Source organism: Giraffa tippelskirchi, chromosome 10, assembly GCF_054371585.1.
Source record: "Giraffa tippelskirchi isolate mGirTip1 chromosome 10, T2T-mGirTip1v1.2.pri, whole genome shotgun sequence".
NCBI classification, from domain to species: domain Eukaryota; kingdom Metazoa; phylum Chordata; class Mammalia; order Artiodactyla; family Giraffidae; genus Giraffa; species Giraffa tippelskirchi.
This window is the reverse complement of record NC_137284.1, coordinates 24,673,157-24,697,553: the sequence shown is the minus strand read 5'-3', so window position 1 is coordinate 24,697,553 and position 24,397 is coordinate 24,673,157. Positions and strand designations below refer to the sequence as shown.

At 38.3% G+C, this 24,397-nt stretch overlaps 1 protein-coding gene and 1 pseudogene across 3 annotated transcripts in view; both read right to left on the bottom strand.

Moving 5' to 3' along the window:
* NELL1 (neural EGFL like 1) overlaps positions 1-24,397 on the bottom strand; it is a 987,615-nt gene that overhangs the window by 310,281 nt on the left and 652,937 nt on the right. The window lies entirely within an intron of this gene.
* LOC145523858 (isocitrate dehydrogenase [NAD] subunit gamma, mitochondrial pseudogene) lies at positions 1,867-3,007 on the bottom strand (annotated as a pseudogene).

Sequence of the window (24,397 nt, the reverse complement as noted above, 5' to 3'; positions counted from 1 at the left end):
CTAAAGATGTTCATGGCTCAGTGGAAAGAAAATCTCAAACTGATAAATGGGAAAATTCCACTATGGTATACTAGTAGCAGTCTGGTCCAAAACTATGGGAAGATTTTGGAAACATTCATCTTTAACAGAAAAGGAAACTTCAGCTCAAATGTACCTATCAGCATAAACTCCCATTGTCAAATAAAATCCAATATCTGGGCTACTGTCTGCAGTTGGACTGGTTGTGAATAAATTTTCACAACCATGAGAGAACACGGAACAGAGTGGGGAAAGCGAGTTAAGGTAGTATGGATTCATTTAGCAATGGAGGTAGGAAGACTTCACCCCCAAATCCATCCCTTTTTCACTCATCAAACCATGCCTTTGGTTCCAATTATACATCTGTGCAGAGGAAGGCACCATGTGGGCCAGTGGCAGCACTGGCCAATGATATTTCTAGTGTCCAATAAAGGAATACCATGATTATTTTATAACTGACTTATTCTTGCTTGCTTTGTTCTTCAACAAAGACTTCTAGATAGGGTTAAAGGTAGTCATTTCCTTCTCAGATTAAATCCTCTCAAACTAGGGTTTGATTTTCCACATTCTGAGCCCTGACTTTATACATAACAAGGATAGGTGATATCAAGGTAACATGATAAGTCAGGGCCTTTTGGAAACTAAGATTTTTCAGGTCTCAGTCCAATGTCTTTAACTTGTGCTCCATGAACCATGACAGGATCCAAGGGCTATAGCTGAGATACAGAGGTTTTCAAAATGTTATTAAGGATTTACTGTATTTCTCAATCTCACTTCTATCCGTGATCTATTCCTGCTGATGAAACTACTGTAAATTTTTATAACTGTTGCTTTTCTTTCTTACTTGAGTAATAAGTATTTCCCAGCACTAATAAAATTATCATTTTTGTGTTTCTCCCATCTATGTCCTTAGAATTACTGTAAATAAAATAAAATACAATAAGATGACAGTAAACACTTAAATGAGCTCAGTGTTTTTCATTTTCTTATGTACATTCTTTCCTTGAAAGAGAGATTAAAAGGAAGTAAACCATGGAAGGTTGTAAGGCAGTGAGCATGGAGTTTACAGTATATGGTTCTGTTTGTATAGTAGAGGGTTGTGGGCCCAGTGCCTGTTAACTGGGAATTTAATGTCTAGACTCTTGAGCTTAGAGGCTCAAGGAAGGAATTCAAGAGACCACTTTGCAGGAGACCTACGGTGCTCAGAGATGTCCATGTGTGAAAAATTACACCAGCAAAAACTCCCTTTTCTCACATAAACAAGACCAGGAGAAAAGATGGGAAATCTAGGAGGGAGTGGAGGCATTCTGCACTGCCCAGCTTTATAGTGCCTTATTTATTATTAAAATCACAATGTATATTTTTTAGGCAACTTTTATTGCAGTAATTAACTCATTAACAACCTCTAGAGAGAAGCCAGACTCCCCTGCAGGTTGGTTTGCAGAATTTTAATGACCTAGATAAGAAAAAATCAGTGTGCCAGGTTCTGGAAAAGTCCAGGACTCCACAAATAACTCTGATCTATTCACTGTATCATCTCATAGAGAAGTGTGAATTGTAGATTAAAATAGAGGATAATTCCTCACTACATATACAGCACAATAGGTATGGCTAATTTAAACAAGCAATGTTTCTGGCATTAAAAAGAAACAAAACAAACAAACAAAAAAACTCAGACTTCATTCTCTCCCCCTACCTCTTCTGAGCTGGAATAGAAGCTAGTTTATTCAAGAGTTCACATCCACCATGCTGGCTGGGCTTTGTGACTGGGTAGAGTAAGGTAAAGGCAACGGTAACGTAAAATGTGGGACAGGAAGGAATTTGGAGGACAGTTCAGCCTCCAAGGCACTAACCATTTAACAGGCAACACCAATGTGATCCTATGATATTTTGAATGACATCTGATGTGGTACCCTGGTCTCCAATGTCTGGAGTCTGGATGTCTTTGTTCTCCACGGATGCCAAGGCTGCAGTACAAATGGAGGTGGCATAGAAATGGAGCTTGAGGTAATCCAGCATAATACAACTTGCCAGGAGCATGGCAGTAGGGTTGGCCACATTCTTATTGGATAGGGTCTGGCCTGATTGCCTTGCGGCTGTTTCAAACACTGCATATATGTGACCATAGTTGGCACCTGGCACAAGGCCTGCTGCCCCAACCAACTCTGTGCAGACATTATTGACAATGTTGCCGTAGAGACTGGGCATCACCATGACATCAAACTGCTGGGGCCAGGATACCAGCTGCATGGGGGTGTTACCCACAATCATGCCCTCAAAGGTGAGCTGAGGATAGTGGGGAGGAAGAGACCATCTCCCAGTTTCATGATGTTGGCCTTGTGCCTGGCTGTCACTTTCTTGCACCCCATCCGATGGGCCAGCTGGAAAGCGTATTCAGCAAGGCACAGACCCTTGGCCTTAGAAATGGTCTTTAGGCTTTCTACCACTCTGTTCACGCTCTCGTGCTCCAGGTTGCTTCACCCTCTGTGTTTTCCCCAACAAATAAGATGTCTATGTTCTTGTGTCTGGTTCCCACCCGTGGCCAACTCTCAAAATGGACGACATTGGCATAGAGATCGGGAGTCCTGTGAAACACACTGTTTCGGGATTTGTGAGATGGTGGCAGGTTGTAGTCAGTTTCAAAGCTGCCCTTCAAGGCCACGTGGTTTCCACGGATTGCCATGATGGCATTGTAAACATCCTCTTCACTAGCAGTGGAGATAATCTTCACTTCCTCAAAGTCCATGGGCATACATGCATGTCCAAACACATTCCCGACGTGCAGTTCAGGCCCGATGCCATCCCCAGGAATCATAGTCACGGTGTGCCACCCGCCATACATGGCTGCTGGGTAGAACGTTGTGTTTAAAAGAGAAGCTCCTCAGTGAGGTCTGATTGCCAAGGAAAATCTCCCAAGAATGGCCTAGACGAGTTGGTGGGAATGTGGCCTTCACAGAGTGCCTGACAGATGTGTCAGCATCTTGAGTGCCATGATCTTTAAATGGAGATTTAGTTTAATTTATGTAAAAACATGTGTTTTTCCTTTTGCTTTGAATTGGATTTTTTTGGTAGAATTCTAGATCCAAAATTCTTGCTTAGGTCACCATTTTCTCCTTTGTATTCTATTTTTGACAGACATTTTACTGCAGTGAGAGAGTAAGAGTACTAGTTATGAGGAGATGTGATGTGTTATAGAGTAGAAAATATACTTTGGGGTTGGATAATTCATTAGGCACATTCAGTGTATCTGTGTGATACACTTAAAAATAGACTTGATATTTTATAACACTTTTAGGTTCACAGGAAAACTGAATGGCAGATACACAGATTTCCGATGTGAAGATTTCCTAGGCAAAGATTTCCTATACCTATGGCTGATTCATGTTGAGGTTTGACAGAGAACAACAAAATTCCATAAAGCAATTATTCTTCAGTTAAAAAATAAATTAATTAAAAAAAAGATCTTATACATTTGTTGCAACTGATGAACCTACAGTGACACATCATTATCACCTAAAATCCATTGTTTAAATTAGGGTTCACTCTTCATGTTGTACATTCTGAATTTAGACAAATGTATGGTGTGTATCATCATTGCAGGCTTATACACAGTTTCAATGCCCTAAAAATTCTGTGTTGCTCCTTCATCTCTCCTTCTCCACAAACACTGGTAACCGCCAATCTTTTTCCAGTCTCCACGGTTTTGCACTTCCCAGAATGCCATATAATTGGAATCATACAGTATACAGCCTTTTCAGATTGGCTTCTTTGACTAAGTAAAATGCATTGTTTCCTCCGTGTTTTTTCGTGGCTCTGTAATGCATTTTTTGCATCGAAAATGCCATTGTCTGGATGTACCACCGTTTATTCATCTACTGAAGCACATCATGGTCGTTCCCAGCTTTTCTCAAGGATGAACAAAGCTACTATAAACATCCATGTGTGAATTTTTTTGGACATAAGTTTTCATCTCATTTGGGTGAATAACAAGGAACTGAATTGCTGAATCCTATGGTAAAAGTATATTCAGTTTTGTCAGAAACTGCTAAAGTGTCTTTCAAATGATTGTACCATTTTGCATTCCCACAAGCAATGAGAATACCTGTTGTTTCACATCCTTGCCAGCATTTGGTGTTCAAGATTTTGGCCATTCTAATAGGTATACAGTGGTATCTCATTTTAATTTTCATTTCTGTGATGATATATGATGTGGAACATCTTTTCATATGTTTATTTGCCACCTGTATATCTCTCTTAAGGTTTTTGACAATTTTTTAAATCAAGTTGTTTGTCTTCTTATTGTTGAATTTTAAGACTTTTTTGTATATTTTGGAAAACATTTCTTTATCATATGTGCCTTTTACAACTAATTTATCCTAATCTGTGACTTGTCTTCTCATTCTCTTGATAAAGTCTTTTTTCAGACCAGAAGCTTTTAATTTTGGTGAAGTCTAGTTTAGTATTTCTGGAGAAGGCAATGGCAACCCACTCCAGTACTCTTGCCTGGAAAATCCCATGGACGGAGGAGCCTGGTGGGCTGCAGTCCATGGGGTCGCGAAGAGTCAGACACGACTAAGAGGCTTCACTTTCACTTTTCACTTTCATGCACTGGAGAAGGAAATGGCAACCCACTCCCATGTTCTTGCCTGGAAAGCCCCATGGATGGAGGAGCCTGGTGGGCTGCCGTCTATGGAGTCGCAGAGTCGGACACAACTGAAGCGACTTAGCAGCAGCAGCAGCAGCAGCAATTTAGTATTTCTTTTATTGATCCTGCCTTTGGTGTTGTATTTAAAAAAACATTGCCATACCCAAGGTCATCTAGACTTTCCCTAGAGTTTTGTAGTACTACATCTTACATAGAAATCTACGATCCATTTTAAGTTAATTTTTGGGAAAGGTTTGAAGCCTGTGTCTAGATTAATTTTTTGCATATGTAATGTTCAATTGTTTCAGCACCACTTGTTGAAAAGACTATCCATCATGCTGCATTTGCTCCTTTTCCCAAGATCAGTTAACTATTTATATGGGTATGTTTCTGGGCTCTCTGTTATCTTCCACTGACTTATTCATCCATCCTTCTGCCAATACCACAGTGTTATGATTGGTGTAGCTTCACAGTAAGTTTTCAAGTCGAGGGCTGTCAGTCCTCCAGCTTTGTTTTTCTTCAATAGTGTGCTGGCTGTTCTGGGCCTTCACTTTAAATGCAAGCTTTGGAATCAGTTTGTCAATATTTACAAAATAACTGCCTGGTATTTTAATTAAGTTTGCATTGAATCTATATTTGATATCTTGAAAACTTAACAATATTGTCTTTCTATCCATTAATATGGAATGTTTCTCAATTTATTAGTACTTCTTTGATTTCATTCATCAGAGTTTCACAGTTTTCCTCATATAGGTCTTATATATACTTTGTTAGGTTTATACCAAAGTATTTCATTTCTGGAAATGCTAAAGTAAATGATACTGTATTTTTAGTTGAAAACTGGTATATAAGAAAACAAATGACTTTGGTATATTAACCCAGTAACCTGTAATCTTTCTGTAATCACTTATGAGTTCCAGGAGTTTTTTGGTTTTTGTTTTTTTCATTTATTTTTTCAGGGTTTCTTGATGAGCTTGTCATCTGAAAACAAAGACAGTTTTATTTTTTCTTTTTCAATCTGTATGTTTTTTATTTCCTTTTCTTGTCCTATTATATTAGCTAGAAACTCCAGGATAATATTTAAAAGGAGTAGTAAAAGGAGACATCCTTGCCTTGGACCTGATCTTAGTGGGAAAACTCTCTTTCTCATTACAAACTATGGTATTAGTTGTAGATTATGTGTAAGTATTCTTTATCACAAGGCTTCCCCGGTGGCTCCATGATAAAAAATCTGCCTGCAATGCAAGAGATAAAAAAAATCCCCAGGTCACACCCTATACCATACGCTCACCCTGTCTGGTTACGCAGGAAGCGGTGGGAGCTGGGACCGGCAGAGGACACAGATGACATGGGATGTGGAAAAACCGTGAGTTCCCTTTGTTCTCCAGTGTGTCTTGTACAAAATAATTACATTTTTTTAAACATATTTACAGAGTTTGCACAAATAGAAAATGGTTACAAATTACAATCAGGCTTGGCAAGATAAGATCCCCCCTCCTCTCTCACTGACTGAGGCCGGAGGTATGATTGCTTTGTATTTACAGATGCATTAAAAAGTCTGTCTTCTTAGAGACCTAGATGGAGTTCATAAAAAACAGTTAAACAATCACAAATTCATTTGTAAGCTATACAAGTGATTGATGCCCATCAGTCAGTTCATGTCTTGCTCCCTGAAGAAAGACTCAAAGGTAAAAGAATCCCTTCCCCAAAAGCAAGCAACACATCCCTTGGCCTGTCTGCTTACAGGGGTTTGGGTTCAGGAGGAAATAGGATGGAGGCAGGAAGAAGGGAGGAAGGGAATGGGGGGGTGGGGAGGGCAGGACAACCTAGTTGAGACAGTTTTCCTTTCATTTTTTTGTTTGTTTTATAAACAGCTTGGAACCAGGTTAAGCCGCCTGACTTGTTACGTGCCATCTGATGGCTCTGAAAAGAACCCACAACTCCCTCGTCTCAGAGACATGACTACAGTATGGAACGAAAGGGCTCTCTGGGAGGAAAACATAGGCAAAACACTCTCCGACATAAATCACAGCAGGATCCTCCATGACCCACCTCCCAGAATATTGGAAATAAAAGCAAAAATAAACAAATGGGACCTAATTAAAATTAAAAGCTTTTGCACAACAAAGGAAACTATAAGCAAGGTGAAAAGACAGCCTTCAGAATGGGAGAAAAGAATAGCAAACAAAGCAACAGACAATTAATCTCAAAAATATACAAGCAACTCCTGCAGCTCAATTCCAGAAAAATAAACGACCCAATCAAAAAATGGGCCAAAGAACTAAACAGACATTTCTCCAAAGAAGACATACAGATGGCTAACAAACACATGAAAAGATGCTCAACATCACTCATTATTAGAGAAATGCAAATCAAAACCACAATGAGGTACCATTTCACACCAGTCAGAATGGCTGCTATCCAAAAGTCTACAAGCAATACATGCTGGAGAGGGTGTGGAGAAAAGGGAACCCTCTTACACTGTTGGTGGGAATGCAAACTAGTATAGCCACTATGGAGAACAGTGTGGAGATTCCTTAAAAAACTGGAAATAGAACTGCCATATGACCCAGCAATCCCACTGCTGGGCATACACACAGAGGAAGCCAGAATTGAAAGAGACGCGTATACCCCAATGTTCATTGCAGCACTGTTTACAATAGCCAGGACACGGAAGCAACCTAGATGTCCATCAGCAGACGAATGGATAAGGAAGCTGTGGTACATATACACAATGGAATATTACTCAGCCATTAAAAAGAATACATTTGAATCAGTTCTATTGAGATGGATGAAACTGGAGCCCATTATACAGAGTGAAGTAAGCCAGAAAGAAAAACATCAATACAGTATATTAATGCATATATATGGAATTTGAAAGATGGTGACGATAACCCTATATGCGAGACAGAATAAGAGACACAGATGCATAGAACAGTCTTATGGACTCTGAGGGAGAAGGTGAGGGTGGGACGTTCTGGGACAATAGCATTGAAACATGTATATTATCATATGTGAAACAGAACACCATTCCAGGTTCGATGCATGAGACAAATGCTCAGGGCTGGGGCAATGGGATGACCCAGAGGGATGGGATGGGGAGGGAGGCGGGAGGGGGGTCCAGGAAGGGGAACACATGTAAATCCATGGCTGATTCATGTCAATGTATGGCAAAAACCACTACAATATTGTAAAGTAATTAGCCCCCAACGAAAATAAATAAATTTATTAAAAAAAAAAAGAAAGAAAGAAATGATCCAATTAGGTAAAAAAAAAAAAAAGAAAGAAAGGACTCTCTAGGGAGGACAGATGTTTGTAATTCTGCTGTAAAGTCTTTGCCTTTGATCCCTGGGTTGGGAAGTTGCCCTGTCCACTCCAGTATTCTTGCCTGGGAAATCCCATGGACAGGGGGGCCCAGCAGGCTGCAGTCCACAGGGTTCCAAGAGTTAGACACAACTTAGCGATTAAACTACAACAACATTCTTTATCAAGTTGATGCAGTTTTCCTCTACTTCTAATTTACCGAGAGCTTTTTATAATGAATGGGTGTTGAGTTTTGTCAAACGCTTTTCTACATCTATTGATAGGATCATTTTTATCTTTTAGCCTGTTGAAGTGAAGAATTACATTAAGTAATTTTTTGAATGTTGAAACAACCCTGCTTATCTGGGATAAATATCACTTGATTGTGGTGTGTAATTTTTTTTACACATTGCTGAATTCAATTTATTAGTATTTTGTTGAGAATTTTTGCATCTGTGATCATGATAGATATAGGTTTGCAGCTTTCCTTTCTTGTAATGTCTTTGTATGGCTTTGTAATCAGGGTAATGCTGGCCTCATAGAATGAGTTATAAAATATTCCTTTTGCTCATATCCTCTGAAAGATATTGTAGAAAACTGGTATAATTTCTTCCTTAACCATTTGGTGGAATTCATCAGTGAATGCACCTGGGCCTGGAAATTTCTGTTTTGGAAGGTTATTAATTTGTTGAGTCAATTTTAAATCTATATATAGATGTATTCAGATTGTCTGTTTCTTCCTGTGCAAATTTTGGCAACATGGGTCTTTCAAGGAATTACTACCTTTCATTTAGGTTATAAAAAATTTGTGAGAAAAAAAGTTGTTAATAGTATTCTTTTATCTTTTTAATGTCCAAAGGATCTATAGTGAGATATCCACTCTTTTCTGAAAGTAGTAATTTGTGTCTTTCTTTTTTCCTTAATTAGCTTGACTTGAGACTTATCAATTTCACTGATCTTTTCAGAGAATCACTTTTTGACTTTGTTGAATTTATCTATTAATGTTTTTCTTTTAAATTTCATGGGTTTCTGCTCAAATTCTTAATATTTCTTTTCCTCTGTTTACTTTAGATTTAATTTTCTCTTCTTTTTCTAGGTTCCTAAGGTGGAAATTGGGCTTCCTGGGTGGCTCAGAGGTAAAGAATCCACCTGCAATGCAGGAGACATAGTTTCAATCTCTGGGTCGGGAAAATCCCCGGAGAAGGAAATGTCAATGCACTCCAGTATTCTTGGCTGGGAAATCCCATGGACAGAGGAGTCCAGCAGGCTACAGCCCTTGGTGTTGCAAAGAGTGGGACACAACTTAGTGACTAAACAACAACAAAGGTGAAAGTTGGATTACTGATTCTAAATCTTTCTTCCTTTCCACTGTATGCATTCATTAATATGTATTTCCCCAGAACCATTGCTTTCACCAATCTCATAAATTTTCTTAAGTTGTGTTTTCATTTTCATCTTTAAAAAAAAAATTTGAGGCTTTGACTTTGACCCTTATGTTACTTAGAAATGTGTTGTTTAATCTCATTTATCTGGGAATTTTTTGAGCTCTCTAAAATTGTTTTTTACTTATACTGTGGTCTGAGTGCACACACTGTATGATTTCAATTTCTTTGGATTAGTTAAGGTGTGTTCTATGGTCCAAAATGTGGTCTGTCTTGGTGAATGTTCCATGAGAACTTCAGAAGAATGTGTATTCTGCTGTTGTTGGATGAAAGAGTCTATAGGTGTTAATTATACCCAGTTTGTTATGGTGTTGTTGAGTTCAACCACGTCTTTACTGATTTTATGATGGGTAGAGTTTATTCCTTTTATTCTTGTTAACTTTGTAAGGAACTGCTGAACACTTTTCCAAAATGGTTGTACTATTTTATATCCCCATCGGTGTAAGAGAATTATTGCTTTACAACTTCACCAACTCTTGGTATTATTGTACTTCTAATTTTAGTTATTCTAATAGGTTTTGGTAGTATCTCACTATGTTTTTTTATTTGTGTTTCCCTTCTCATTATGATATGGAGTGTCTTTTAATATAATTCTCCCAGATTAGAGCTACAAGCATTAATATCTGATATTTTTATAAATCAACCACTCAACCCTGGAAGGCAGGGAAACTCTTAGCTTCCCAAAACTATACCATTTACGCAATTTAATTGAAAATTACACATACTTTAATTTTAAACCAGTTACAACCCCATTTTCATTTAATTTTCAGGCATCAACACCCCTGATGTAGATTAGTATTTGTTTGGGGAAGTAGGTGACTCAATTATGAAGATTTCCAAAAAACTGTTAAAAGTCAAGAAGATGAGAGATGTAGAATTAATAATGGCTACTACTATAGATTGCCTGCCACATCTAAGGTACTGTGCTGAATAATTTTATACATCATTATAAATCACCAAAGTAAGCGTTATAGTTCCCATTTTATGTATGAAGAAACTGGCTAACATAGATTCTACAAATTCACCTATTATGAAGGAACAGAGATTGGCAACAGATGTGAATATTTTTAGGTGTCCGAGAAAGGCCAGAGCTTCTCAAACTTGATCAGCCTAGGATCTCACTGAAGTTTACATTCTAATTCAGTGTGTGTATTCTGGATTCCACTGGCCCCTTATCACAGTTTGAGTAGCAAGGATCTGCATTTACATCCTCATAAGGTCTGGACAAGGCCAGGTCAGCATGTGGTGTGCTTAGAGGAAAGAAGCAATACTGCTCCTTTCTAAAAACTGATATTAAATGACAGTAGAGGAGGAGCCATCTAGACACCTGTTTGTCACTTAATATAGCACATAAGATGGTTAATAACTGTCCACCACCAGTGCCTTAGGCTAGAGTAGAGGATAATACCAGAAGAAAACACTGGCAGAAAAATAACTCAGACCCAACTACACATTTTTTTTTTCTACCAATGGGCCACCTTTATTATATAAGTATACACCCCAATCCTCTTCTGATCCCTGGAAAGGATATAAATCTTTTAAAAGTATGGATAAAGAAGGAAGGAAGCCTTGAGACTAGGAGTATAAACTGGATAGTAGTTGAAATTTTAATCGCCAGATTAACCTATAAACATCCCTAGACATTAGAGACAGCTCTTAGCCTCAGTGGGACAAAATTACAATATATGCTGTGAGGGTATAAGAAAAATAAGAGTGCCATGGTTTCACATATTGAGTGCTAAGAGTTCAATTAAGGTTATTGTTAAGTTTGATGCTGAGATAGTAAAAAGGTTTGGGGTGGGGGGGATAATACAATTTACATTTAAAAATGATCCCAAATTGGAAGCAATTTGGAGAATAATTAGTAAGATGACTAGCCTGGTGGCAGGAAGGCCAATTAACAGGCTATGACAGTGGTTCTCAAAGTGATCCCCAACACAGACGCATCAGGGCCACCCTGACCTGGTAAGGAATGCAATCTCTTAGAACTATCCCTCGAAATACTGAATCTGAAGTCTGCAGTAGGGAACCCAACAATTTGTATTTTAATGCTTCTGATACATGCTGAAGTTTGCGAACCACTGGGCTATGAAATAGTTCTAGTAGAAAATGATGAGCAGTTGTACTAAGATGAAGGCACTGAGGAAGGATAGAAATGCTTTCAGAGATGTTTAGAAGATAAACAGGACTAGGCTATCGACCTTGGAGATATGGAATAGTATTCTTAAAGTTCTAAATGAACTGGGTGAATGATAATATAATCAATGAAAATGTACAACACTGAATAAAGAGCAGTTGAGTTGGGGGAATAAGATAGAAAATGAGTTCAGTGCCAGACACATGTTTGGGGAGCTGTAAGACACCCACATAAAGATGCCCAGTGGGTGGTTAATAAATGACTCTGCAGTTCCAGAGAAAGGGTTGTGGGTAATGGCAGAAATTCAGGAGTCATCAACTTGTGGGAGAGAGTTTGCTACACAGAAGTATACAAAACAGCCCCAAGCAGAGGTTTTCAACTTTGCTTCTGCCATGACAGATGATGAATGGCATTCATATGAGACATATTCCCAGGAGCATACTCAGATTGTAATGAAAAGAAAACACACATGCATATGAACAAAATCAGCTGGCCAAATAAAGCACAAAATTCTCAAACTGTTTTTATAGGTCATATTTACAAAAGCATTTTACCTGCAAATGATTAGTAAAGTCATCTATTTACTGATCTCAAATATAACTTTATGGAGGGCAAAATATATATGGCTAATCTAATATAAAAATTCCATAAAATTATTTTTTAAAGTTTCCGTTCAGAACTCTACAGGTAATATTTTAAAAAGCAAGAATGTACTAATAAAAATAATCCATATTTCATAGTTTAAAAGTATAACATATAATATTCATGCTTATTCATGATATTAGTATAAATAGTATGATTGCACATATTCTCATTTGGTTGGGAAACCGTAGCTAGAGCCTCCTCAATTCTGTTCTATGTGGATAAACATGCTTTCTTCATTTCTCTTCCTTATTCAAAATATGTTCAAGGGTAAAATCAAGGAATCAAATATAAGTATACATCCACAGATAACAAATTATAATATTTCAAAATTGCTCTATCAATGCCACATCAATAACCACAGTTCCTGGATATTTTCAGCAAACATAAAATAGACTATGAATTATGAGCAATTGACTTCCAGCTAACTCTGATTCCACCTTTCCCAACACAAAGAAGCACCCACCATTAAAATGCAAATGAGTGAATATGACATCCTTATAATGGTAACATTGAGATAAGTCCAATTATCTAAAAATGTAAATGATTCACAGGAGCTTATTGTTGCTGTTTAGTCACTAAGTCCGGTCCAACTCTTTGCGACCCCATGGACTGCAGCATGCCAAGCTTCCCTATCCTTTACAGTCTCCTGGATTTTGCTCAAACTCATGTCCATTGAGCTTATAACTCAATGCTTCTGAATAAGTAAGTGGTTTTGACGTGTCATGGCTGATTGTGACACTGTAATGTGTCATATGTCACCAAGGTCAAGAAGTACTAGACTAGAAAAATGATTGCAGACAAAACACAGAAAATTATGAAGACAAAACTGAGGACCATCTATCTTCGAACCGTGAAAGCAATAAAGAAGTGATTTGAGGGGGAAGGGGAAAACAGAGAAAAAAAGATGTTAGGGAAGACAAGAGAAGTGTAACACTCAAAGAATAAATGATCATCAGAATCAATATCCTTTGAGAGGTGAAGTAAAATTAGAAGAATGTTGGGGTCATTATCAGCCAGTCAGTTCAGTGGCTCAGTTGTGTCCAACTCTTTGCGACTCCATGGACTGCAGCACGTCAGGCTTCCCTGTCCTTCACCAACTCCGGGAGTTTGCTCAAATTCATGTCCATCGAGTCGGTGATGCCATCTAACCATCTTATCCTCTGCCACTCCTTTCTCCTTTTGCCTTCAATCTTTCCCAGCATCAGGGTCTTTCCAATGAGTCAGTTCTGCGCATCTGGTGGACAAAGTATTGGAGCTTCAGCTTCAGTATCAGCCCTTCCAATGAATATTCAGGACTGGTTTCTTTTAGGATTGACTGCTTTGATCTCCTTGCAGTCCAAAGGAGTCTCAAGAGTCTTCTCCAACACCACAGTTCAAAAGCATCAATTCTTTGGAGCTTAGCTTTCTTTATGATCCAACTCTCACATCCATACATGACTACTGGAAAAACCATAACCTTGACTACACAGAACTTTGTTGGCAAAGTAATGTCTCTGCTTTCTAATACTCTCTCTAGGTTGGTCAAAGCTTTTTTTCCAAGGGTCATTGACCATCACCATCATGCTGTATCGATTAGTGACTGTGAGCATGGGCTTCAGAGCCAAACTGCCTGCCATGTACCTACCATCTGTAACCTTCACAATTTTTTGATGACTTTTTTTGGAATTTATATTCCAGGGGGTGTAGACAGCAGAAAATACATGAATGATAAATGGATAGATAGATACATAGATAGATAAATATAGGAACAAGCAATGGATGCATAAATGGATCTTTCAATGTTAGAAGAAAGAAATGCTATGAAACAAATATAAAATCTGTTGCCTTCAAGGAGTGTACATTATAGACAGAGTTAAATGGGGTGAATGGGGGTACACTATGAACTGCAAGTTGATGCCAAGTGATTCCTGAATGACCCAGCTGGGACGTGAAAGTGCACAAGGTGGACTGACTACATATATGGGCAGGGATCGTGAGTGAAAGTTCTTCAGTCATATCTGAAAGAAGGGCTAGCAGCAGAAAAGTACAGAGAGGCAAGAGAGGATTTGGGGGATGGAGGCCAAATTGAAAGGCCTGTAGGGGACACTAAGCACTGCCATTCAACTAAAAGGAAAGGTTTATGGAGGAAAACAGGGACAGACAAATGGAGAAAGTAAATTGGGGTCAGAGGGTAGAGAACCTTGAATGGCAAGCCTAAGAAATTTATGATGCCCTGAAGGCAGGAGAGAAACATTCTGATTTTTGAAATAAAAAGTAAAAGGTTTTGAAAGATATCCCTTTAAAAAGTAAAACATGCACTGAAAAGGAGACAGTAAATTTTCAATGCACAAGACTACTTTATAGCAAAGCTTTGCCTTAATGAAAGCAGAATTTTAAAATACACACCCACTCCCAACACACCCCCCCACACACTCTTTAAGAAAACTCTTAATATCTATTTCATGTTTTCCTACAGACAACTGATTATGAGTGTTGTTTTATCAGTAATTTTCTAAAAAGATCAATGCAGAGAGTCAATCTGCTGCATTTTCTCCAATGTACAATTAACACAATTTCTCACCTGTCATTCCATCACTATTTAATAACCACAGAAGAGCTGACAGATGCATAGTTCTCATAGAGGATGTGGATAGCCAGACTTAAAATAATCCAGAAATGTCCTCCTAGTTTTCCAAAAGGGGATACACACTGTACAATATCAAATTGGCTACAGAAGCCCTCATTTGAGGAAGCGTTACACTTATTTATACACAAAGAAGAGGTTTCTAGAGATAGATTTCATTTAGTAAAGAAAAAAAAACAATCCTACCCTGCAGAAAAGATATTTAGGTGGGGTGGGGAGTCGCAGTATTATTTTTTATAGGGGGTTTGGCTTTGGAATGAAACAGTGATGTTTACAATCCACTAAAATGACACTTAAACAAAACTTTAGCCTTTCTTGAAAAGAAGACAAGTGAAGACTAAAGATTACACGTAAATTGGAAACAGCCTTTATCTTCTTTTCTAACTCAATTTTACAGCCATATGAACAACTCTATTAAACACTTTGCTATTACCTATGGCCTTAACTATTCTACTCAGTTCTCTCTGCCAATCTGGGAAAATTGCTGTCTTCCATGAAATATTCACAAGTATGATCATTATATTTCTCTTCAACTGCTCTACATTTCAGAGGTTTCCCTTTAAATTAGGATCTGGCAAGAGAATCACTCTATGCTAATAATAACTGGATGCGTGTGTCAACAAAGTCCTCTCTGTTATATCTATCTTGGTTTTTAGTTCAAAACACACACACACACCGCCCCCCCAACTGTTGACACAAGCTCAGGTAACCATACAGTGTGGGTTTTCTTAAAAAGTCCCAATTCACCTGAAATCATAGTCCTTATAAAGCACACTTTACTATTAAACCAGTATGATTCAGTAACCTAATTTTTGCAGTAAGGTTATTATAATAACTGGGCTTCCCCGGTAGCTCAGATGGTAAAGAATCTGCCTGCAATATGGGAGACGTGAGTTTGATTCTGGGGTCAGGAAGATCCCCTGGAGAAAGAAATGGCAACTCACTCCAGTAATCTTGCCTGGAGAATTTCATAGACAGAGGAGCCTGGTGGGCTACAGTCCATGGGATAGCAAAGAATTGAGTTGGACATGACTGAGTGACTAACACATACTATTAAAATAACTACAGAACCTGAAACTTAGAGGGGGCTTTCTGAAGCCAGCTGTTTAGCTAGCTGGTTTATCTCCTGTCAACATCACAAAGTAGGTATGATTATACAGATCTAAAAAACTCGAACGGACTTTCTCCAGCGTCCCACCCCTAGCTTGCAAGTATTCTCCCTTCTCAAAATGGACAATTTCCTCTACCAGGCAACGCATCCAAGGCTCTGTGTTAGGTAGCACTTATCTCAATCTGAAAATTGCAACTAGAGGTAGGTGATTTGTTTTCATTTTATAAATAAACATAGTTATATGCCAAGAAGATTAGCAACTCCTGTTGCTAAATTAGCAGAAGATTTAAATTCAAGCCTCTTCCCTCTAAGCTATGCCCTTTCTACTGCCTCATGCTGTTTTTTGCCCTCCTGCATTTCTGTATGTGTCTATGTGAAGCTTTTCCCTTCCCACTTCTACTCCTGAGAAGGGACAGAAGAGTCTCACACAAAAACAAAATCACCATTGTAGAGTTTTAGGCATCTAACAGATAAACTGATGATTGTACAAAATGGAAAATATCCACAACGAAAATTCCCAGGAAAAATAGTTAAATGCATGTACTTGCATCTGCTCTTTCCTGAAACCCCATTACATTTACATTTCAACTATTTTACTTTTTTTTTTTTTTTTAATTGTATATCTATACAGACAATGAGAATGACAGAGGAGACAAGAAGACAATTTTGGAAACTAGAAAGCAGGTGAAGGAGTGATGATAGACTTTTCAGATCTGATAAAGCTGAATCCTAAACACTCAGGGAGAAAAGCAAAGAAACCATTTGTTTTGCACCACAGAACTCCAAAGCCTCAGGAACAGACAACACCAAATACCCCTCACAGCGGCAGGTAAAGGTGAGTAAAGAGTCTCTTTAGGAAACAAACACCCAGATCATCTTCCATACTCTGTTCAGTTAATTGACTGCCCCCTGCCACCAACCTAGCAGAAAAAGGCACATTTATGCTCTACACTGGGGAACGCTGCACAACTGAATCCAAGTTTCACAACAGTGAATTGAGGGGAAATAACTGCAAGTTTACACAGCAAACAGAGTGCTGAAAGATGGGCTTCGAGCCTCTGGACAAGGGTTTTGGAGTAGTTTCTAAGGAAATCAACTAAAAATAAAATAGGTAAAGATAGTAACAGCAGACTTTCTCCAGAGAATGGACTAGAACACCCTATACTGAATTCCACTGTCAACCATCACATGCTCATTTGCACAGAGCTTTCAATTTGTGTTTCATTATCCAGATGTTAAGTATCAGTGCAGAGCCAGGTTCAAACATGTGGAAAAATCTTCTGACATGAAAGACAGAAGCCAAAGCAAATTCATAGACAGAAGCAATCAGGAGGATACAGGGATTCCATTAAGAGAAGATTTTAAATAAATTATCATAAATGTCTGAAGGGAAAAATGACACTGCATTCATAAAATAAAACCAATATTCTATCTTAAAAAGCATAGAAAGAGAAAAAGTAGTCTTGAAGTATAAAAAGGACTGCAGAAATAGAAAGCTCGGTATAAGGGTTAGAAGAAAAAGTGAAACAAATCCTCATCTAAGATATTAGGTGAAAATGACAAATAAGAGGGAAACAGGAAAGTAAGTGAGAAAATTAGATAACCAGGAAGTTTCACATCCAAATAATAGGAGAGCCAGGAAAAAAGAAAAAGGAGACAAAAAAGTGGGAGGGAGAGAGGATGAAACAAATCACCAAAGACATGATTCAAGAATACGGGCAGACTTAAAACCTATGAATATCTAGATTGAAAAGGACCACTGAGTGCCCGGCAAAGTGAAGCAAAATGACCTAATATCATCAGAAAATTTAAAAGTGTCAATTACAGGTTAGGTAGGTAGGTTTAGTCGCAAAGTCCTGTTCGACTTTTGGGACGCAATGGACTGTAGCTTCGACTTTTGGGACGCAATGGACTGTAGCTCGCGAGGCTCCTCTGTCCATGGGATTTCCCAGGCAAGAATACTGGAGCAGGTTGCTGTCTCCTTCTCCAGGGATCTTCCTGACCAATTACAAAACAAAGCCTAAAACATTAGAAAGGCATTGGACTTCCCAAATTTCATACTGTAGCCTAGAAGACAACGTGAGAATGACTTCAAAATTCTGAGAAAAGAAAATTATTTACAACCTAAAACACAATGTTTTTATCAAATTATCAGTCAAGGGTGAAGGCAAAATTATTTACTTAGACATGTATCTTTTGTTTACTAAGCTCCAGAGAGTCATCTAAGCAATTTTTAAGTATTCATGCATTTAATAAAAGACATTTTTCAGAGAAGGTCTCAAATTGTTTTCTCTCACGTACCCTTTCTCATATGAGAATTAATGGAGAATGCACTCCATTAAGCCAGAGGAGTAGACGAGAAAAACGTATGCATGGTATTCAGGAACAGGGGCTACCACCCTAGGGAAAGGCAAAGGGGATCCCCAGAATCATGAGGAAGAGAGATTCCCAGGACATGAGCCAGGCAATGAGCCTAGCAGTCACCCTACCTTTGGGAGAGATTTGTTCAAGAACATAAAAGAGTTAATGTCTTCAAGGTTATTTATACAATGGACATGAACTTGGGCAAACTCCAGGAGATGGTGAAGGTTAGGGAAGCCTGGTGTGCTGTAGTCCATGGGGTCGCAAAGAGTTGGACATGACTTGACAACTGAACAACCACATACTACTAGTGAGAATTTGGGAATAAATTATGATAAATCCAAGGTAAACTAAACAATAATATGAATAAAATAGATGATTACTAATGACAGAGGAACCAAGAATTGTGCAAGAGAGGAAACCAAGGATACCTAATAATAATTCATTTACCAATATCATGCTGCCCTGGTGGCTCAGCTGGTAAAGAATCCACTTGCAATGTGGGAAACCTGGGTTCAGCTCCTGGGTTGGGAAGATCCCCTGGAGAAGGGAATGGCTGCCCACTCCAGTATTCTGGCCTAGAGAATTCCATGGACTGTGTAGTCCATGGGGTCTCAAAGAGTTGGACATGTCTGAGAGACTTTCATTTCACCAATATGAGCACACACTCATAACGACATAAATGCAGAATATTGACCTAAAAAAAAAAAAAGTGTGCTTAGTTGTGTGGAAGATAACTAAATCACCCTTATATGGCAAGGAAAAAAAAAATTCCAAAGTTGGGAATATAAAGAAGTAGTAAAGAAAAAGGTTATTTAGAGATGTGACCAAAAACACCAAAAACAGAATGTTAAAAAGTTTTGAAGTGATTGTTCTAGGGATGGGAACTGGGAAACGTTTTCTAGGGGATAAATCTTTTTTATAAAGCCTTCTATATCCACTTGCCTCTTTAAACTACATGCATGTATAAATTTGCTAGACATACAAATTAATTTTTGTTATGTGCATAAACAGATTTTTTTTTCCTTTGAGGCACAAAAGCATTAAGGTTAAAAGTCAACAGACTGCTTGTTTTCTAATCTTGACTCTTTTGTTTACAACTATTTGATGTTGGGAAAACTGCTTAAAAATCTCTCTCCCTCAGTCTCCCCTTGTGCAAATGAGAATAAGATCTTCCTCAAAGAGTTCTGTGAGTAACAAATACATGCAATTTGAACAGTGCCTAGCTCAATGGATGTCTATGATCATTATTATTTGTATGAATGAAATATTTGAGGAGAATTTATATCAGTCTAAATAATAAAAGAATAAAACTAAAAGATATCATTTCATTCTGATTCCGAATTGCATATATTGGCCCAATTATAATTGGAAAAATTCTAAGAACCAACAAACATTCTAAATAGTAATGATTTATTAAGCAAACCTGTGATAACTGAATATAGTTGCTTAGTACGGTCATTTATTATACATCTATCCAAAAAGGTAGAGAAAGTTCTGTAATATATACACTTAAAGAATACTTACAGCCCTCTACTTAAAAATTTGAGAAATTTATAGAAAATATTAATATGTCATATAGAGAAAAATGAATTAACGTCCATTTATAATTCTCTTATCAAAAAGAAATTATTTTAAAAATGTCTTCATATTTGATGAGCACTGACTAATTTTTTAATATTTTAAGGCCTACATGAGTTAAAATTCATTCCTCTAGGGTACCATAAGAAAAGGGGAGGGGTTCCTCAGTAACCATCGAGATAAAATATCATTTGCCCTCATGTAGATGCCGACTCTCTCTGCTGCATATGTATTAGTCTGCTGGCTAAACCAGCCAGAAGATAGACAGTTCTCCAGCAATTCAAAATACTTCTCTTGCTGAGCTCCAGTTTGGTACAGCATGTCAAAGGATGAAAACATACACATATATAAGTGGCCAATTGAAGATGAATGTTCTATACAGTTTTTGTCCCAAACTGCCAGAGTATATGTTGTTGTTATTGTTCAGTCACTCAATCGTGTCCAACTATTTGCAACCCCATGGACTTCAGCATACCAGGCTTCCCTGTCCTTCACCATCTCCCAGAGCTTGCTTAAATTCATGTCCATCGAGTTGGCTATGCCATCCAACCATCTCGTCCTCCGTCAGCCCCTTCTCCTCCCGCCTTCAATCTTTCCCACCATTAGGATCTTTTCTAAGGTTCTTCGTATCAGGTGGCCAAAGTATTGGAGCTTCAGCTTCAACATCAGTCCTTCCAATGAATATTCAGGATTGATTTCCTTTAGGATGGACTGGTTGGATCTCCTTGCTGTCCAAGAGACTCTCAAGAGTCTCCTCCAACACCATAGTTCAAAAGCATCAATTCTTTGGCCCTCAGCCTTCTTTATCATCCGACTCTCACATTTACACATGATTACTGGAAAAATCATAGCTTTGACCAAATGCATATGCTATAAATGAAATAAACATATAGCATAAACATATAACATATAGCATATGTTAAAAATGAAATAAAGCAGGGTGTACCTGTCCATCCAAACTTCCTAACTATCCTTTGGATAACCCATAAGGACCTATTATATAACACAGTGAACTCTGCTCAATGTTACGTGACAGCCTGGATGGGAGAAGGGTTTGGGGGAGAATGGATATATGTATATGTATGGCTGAGTCCCTTTGCTGTCCACCTAAAACTATCACAACACTGTTAATTGGCTATACCCCAATATAAAATAAAAAGCTTAAAAAAAATGAAATACACCAGGATGCTCTAAGCTACTAATGAGTCAGATTTGAATATCTGTGGTACCAGCCACATCATCTTGGATTCCTCTGGCTGTTCAAAGGGTCATCTTATGAAGACATTCTCATGATAATAAAGCAGCTTCATGGACAGTAATCTTTCTCTTTCCTGGAGCAGCCTGCAATGCTGCTTGTCAAGTCTAATTATCAGCAGAAGAATAGAAAGCTATCAGCTGTCTAGTACCTTATTAACATGTCCCCAATGAGTTTATATGAAATGAATGCAATAATAGCATAGTCCACTGGAAAAAAACCTGCAAGACATAATCTAGGGTGCTCATAAAGGTCTGGGTGTCAGAAAGAATATTATGTGAAAAAACTAAGGAAGTATTTTCAGGTGAATATATAATGTGCCAGGTGTGTTGAAATTAAATCCAGTTGCAGGTAATAGTGTTAGTACTTTCTCATATCTACTACTTGGGTCCCATTTGATAAAAACGTTTTGGAAGGTTGTATGTCAGCTCCGAGCCTACATAAAGTTTATAGAGATAAGTGAAGTGTCGGTTTGCATATGGAGATTGAGAAGCACATTTTACTTTCATTCATCTCATCTGGAGAAATCCGAATTCCTCATTTACAGTTTCTAATGCAACAGTGGCAGTCACTAGAGTGTCTCAAGAAAAAAAGGTTAAGGTCACAGTGGAGTAACATTTGTATATGTAATGTTCTGTACACAGATAGCAAGGGGGGTGTAAAATATGCAGAGAGAAGGAGGACACATTGGGAGGAATATTGCAGACTGTGACTGAGTCTTTCTGCCATTCCACTTCACTGGAGTATTTGCCATGAAATGAGAGAGTTTGAGCCAGGAGATAGGAACCTGTTACTGCGTGACTCAGTCTCTGGTACGTGCCTCTAATATCATTAGTATCATACTGAATGTGGCTTTAATGTTTAAATACACAGTATTTATTTTTGGTTGTCTTTACGTGGCTTCAAATCACAATATCTTCATTGAGTGCTTGACCAAAAAAACTTCAATCTCTTCTAACCATGTGGTGGGGGCGGGGTGGGGGGAAGGTTGTGTTAGACTCCCCAGGTTCAACAGCTGCTCTTCCTGCCATCTTGTCTAGCTCAATAAAGAGCTAATTTTTTTGTCTCACACCTAAAGCCTTGGAATCATCTCTCTTGAGCCCCTGTTATCTCATACTCACACCCAATCCATCAACAAGTTCTTTTGGTTCTAACTTCAAACAATTGCCCCAATCCTCTCACTCTTATGACCTCCAGAGCTACAACTCTAGTCTATCACCATCTCTCAAATGAATGACAGAAAAATACTTCTAGCTAGTATTTGCCTCCTTAGGGTCAAAAATTCTCACAGCAGGCAGAGTAATCCTTTACAAAAGATAAATCAAAGCATGCAACTACCCCACTGAGAAAGACTCCACTGATTTCTCTGCATACATAAATAAAATCCAATGCACATGTTACCCAGCCTTGCAAGTCCCTAGTGATCTGACCTTACACCTGAATTTATCTGCTACCATCGTTCCTGAACACTTACTCCAGCCACTCAGGTCTACTTGCAGTTCCTTCAGCATCTCAACCCTTAGGGAGTCCATGTTAGCTGTTCCCTCTGCCTGCAAAAGTCTTCCCAGATACCCATCTGGCTTACCTACTCACTAGTTCAAGTCTCTGCTCAGATATCACCCAATCAGAAAGGCCATTTAAATCAGAAAACAGTCTCCCTCCATCTTTCACTCTGTAGCTTCTTTCCTACTTTATTTTCCTTCTTGGTGTCTGTCACTAACTGAAAACATGTATTTATTTGCACATGTGTATAGTTTAATTCACCAACTGCATGGACTTAATCTGTTTGCTTCCCTGCTAGACCCATGATATCTAGAACAAATCTTGGCACTCAATAAATATCTGTTGACTAAATGAACAGAGAAACTATGCTGAGTTGTACTTTATAGGAGATTTAAAGGATTTGATGATGTTTGAGTGTATATAAACTGCATCTCTGAATTTATTGGACACCAATGACTCCACTCTGAAGTGTATGATCAAGACACCTCTACTCAAATTCAACTTAAATACAAATCTGCTAAACAGGGTGAATTGCTTCATTGGCACTGGCTGGGTTCCCAAGAGCTAGGCCAGCTAAATCCTAGAAAAGAAATCATTTCTGAGAAAACAACAAAAAGACAAACCTATCTTTTAACTATAGTAGTCTAGAGAAACTCCTACCTGTTGGTTTATTTTTTCTTTTCTCTGTAAAATACCACTATGACCATGTCAGTCTTTTGCTCTATTAGATATTAAAGTCCAAACTCCTCACTGGAGCCGTCAAGACTTCCTGGATACTGGCCCAGCCTACCAGGACCCTTCCTGGAACTCTTTTCATCTTTTGTTTTCCACTAACCTTGTGACCCAGTAGCAACACATTACACTTTGTTTCCCTAAAATACCATGAACGATTCATTGTTCCTCCATGAATTTGCTCATGTGATTCCTCTGCATGAAGTGTCTACTGCTCATATTCATTTACCTAACTCCTACTTGTCCCTTGAAATTCAGATAAAAAGAAACAATGTCAGTAAAGCCTTCCCAGACCCCCTAGTACAGTAAATCACTCCCACTATGCTTCATTCTAATACCTCTGTTAAAGGCCAAAAGACTTGTTATCAAAAGTTTACCCATCACAGATCACAGTGGCAGTACATTCTGCACTCAGTTCTCTTGAGAGTCCCTTGGAATGCAAGGAGATCAAACCAGTCAATCCTAAACGAAATTAACCCTGAATATTCATTGGAAGGACTGATGTTGAAACTCCAATACTTGCATCACCTGATGCAAAGAGCTGACTCTTTGGAAAATACCTGATGCTGGGAAAGATTGAAGGCAAGAGAAGAAGGGGATGACAGAAGATGAGATTGTTGCATGGCATCACCAACTCAATGGATATGAGTTTGAGCAAGCTCTGGGAGATGCTGAGGAACAGGGAAGCCTGGCATGATACAGTCCACGGGGTCGCAGAGAGCGGAACACAACTGAGAAACTGAACAACAACAAGGGAGGAGATGATACTTTATTCATCCTTTAATCTCTAAAAGTCAAATTAGATGCAACATTTGGTATACAACAGATGCTCAATAAATGTTTGTGTGCTATATCAATCATCTTTTCCCTGCTCAACAGGTACCATATAAGAGGTTCAATGTCCAAGAATAGACTTAATTAAGACTCAAATTTCTCTTATCTCAGGAACATTCTTTACTTAGTCCCCTGATTGCTAGCCTCCTTCTGATCCTGTGACTCTGTATCTCTGAGTTCTCTATTTCCTAAGCTTATATCAAACTT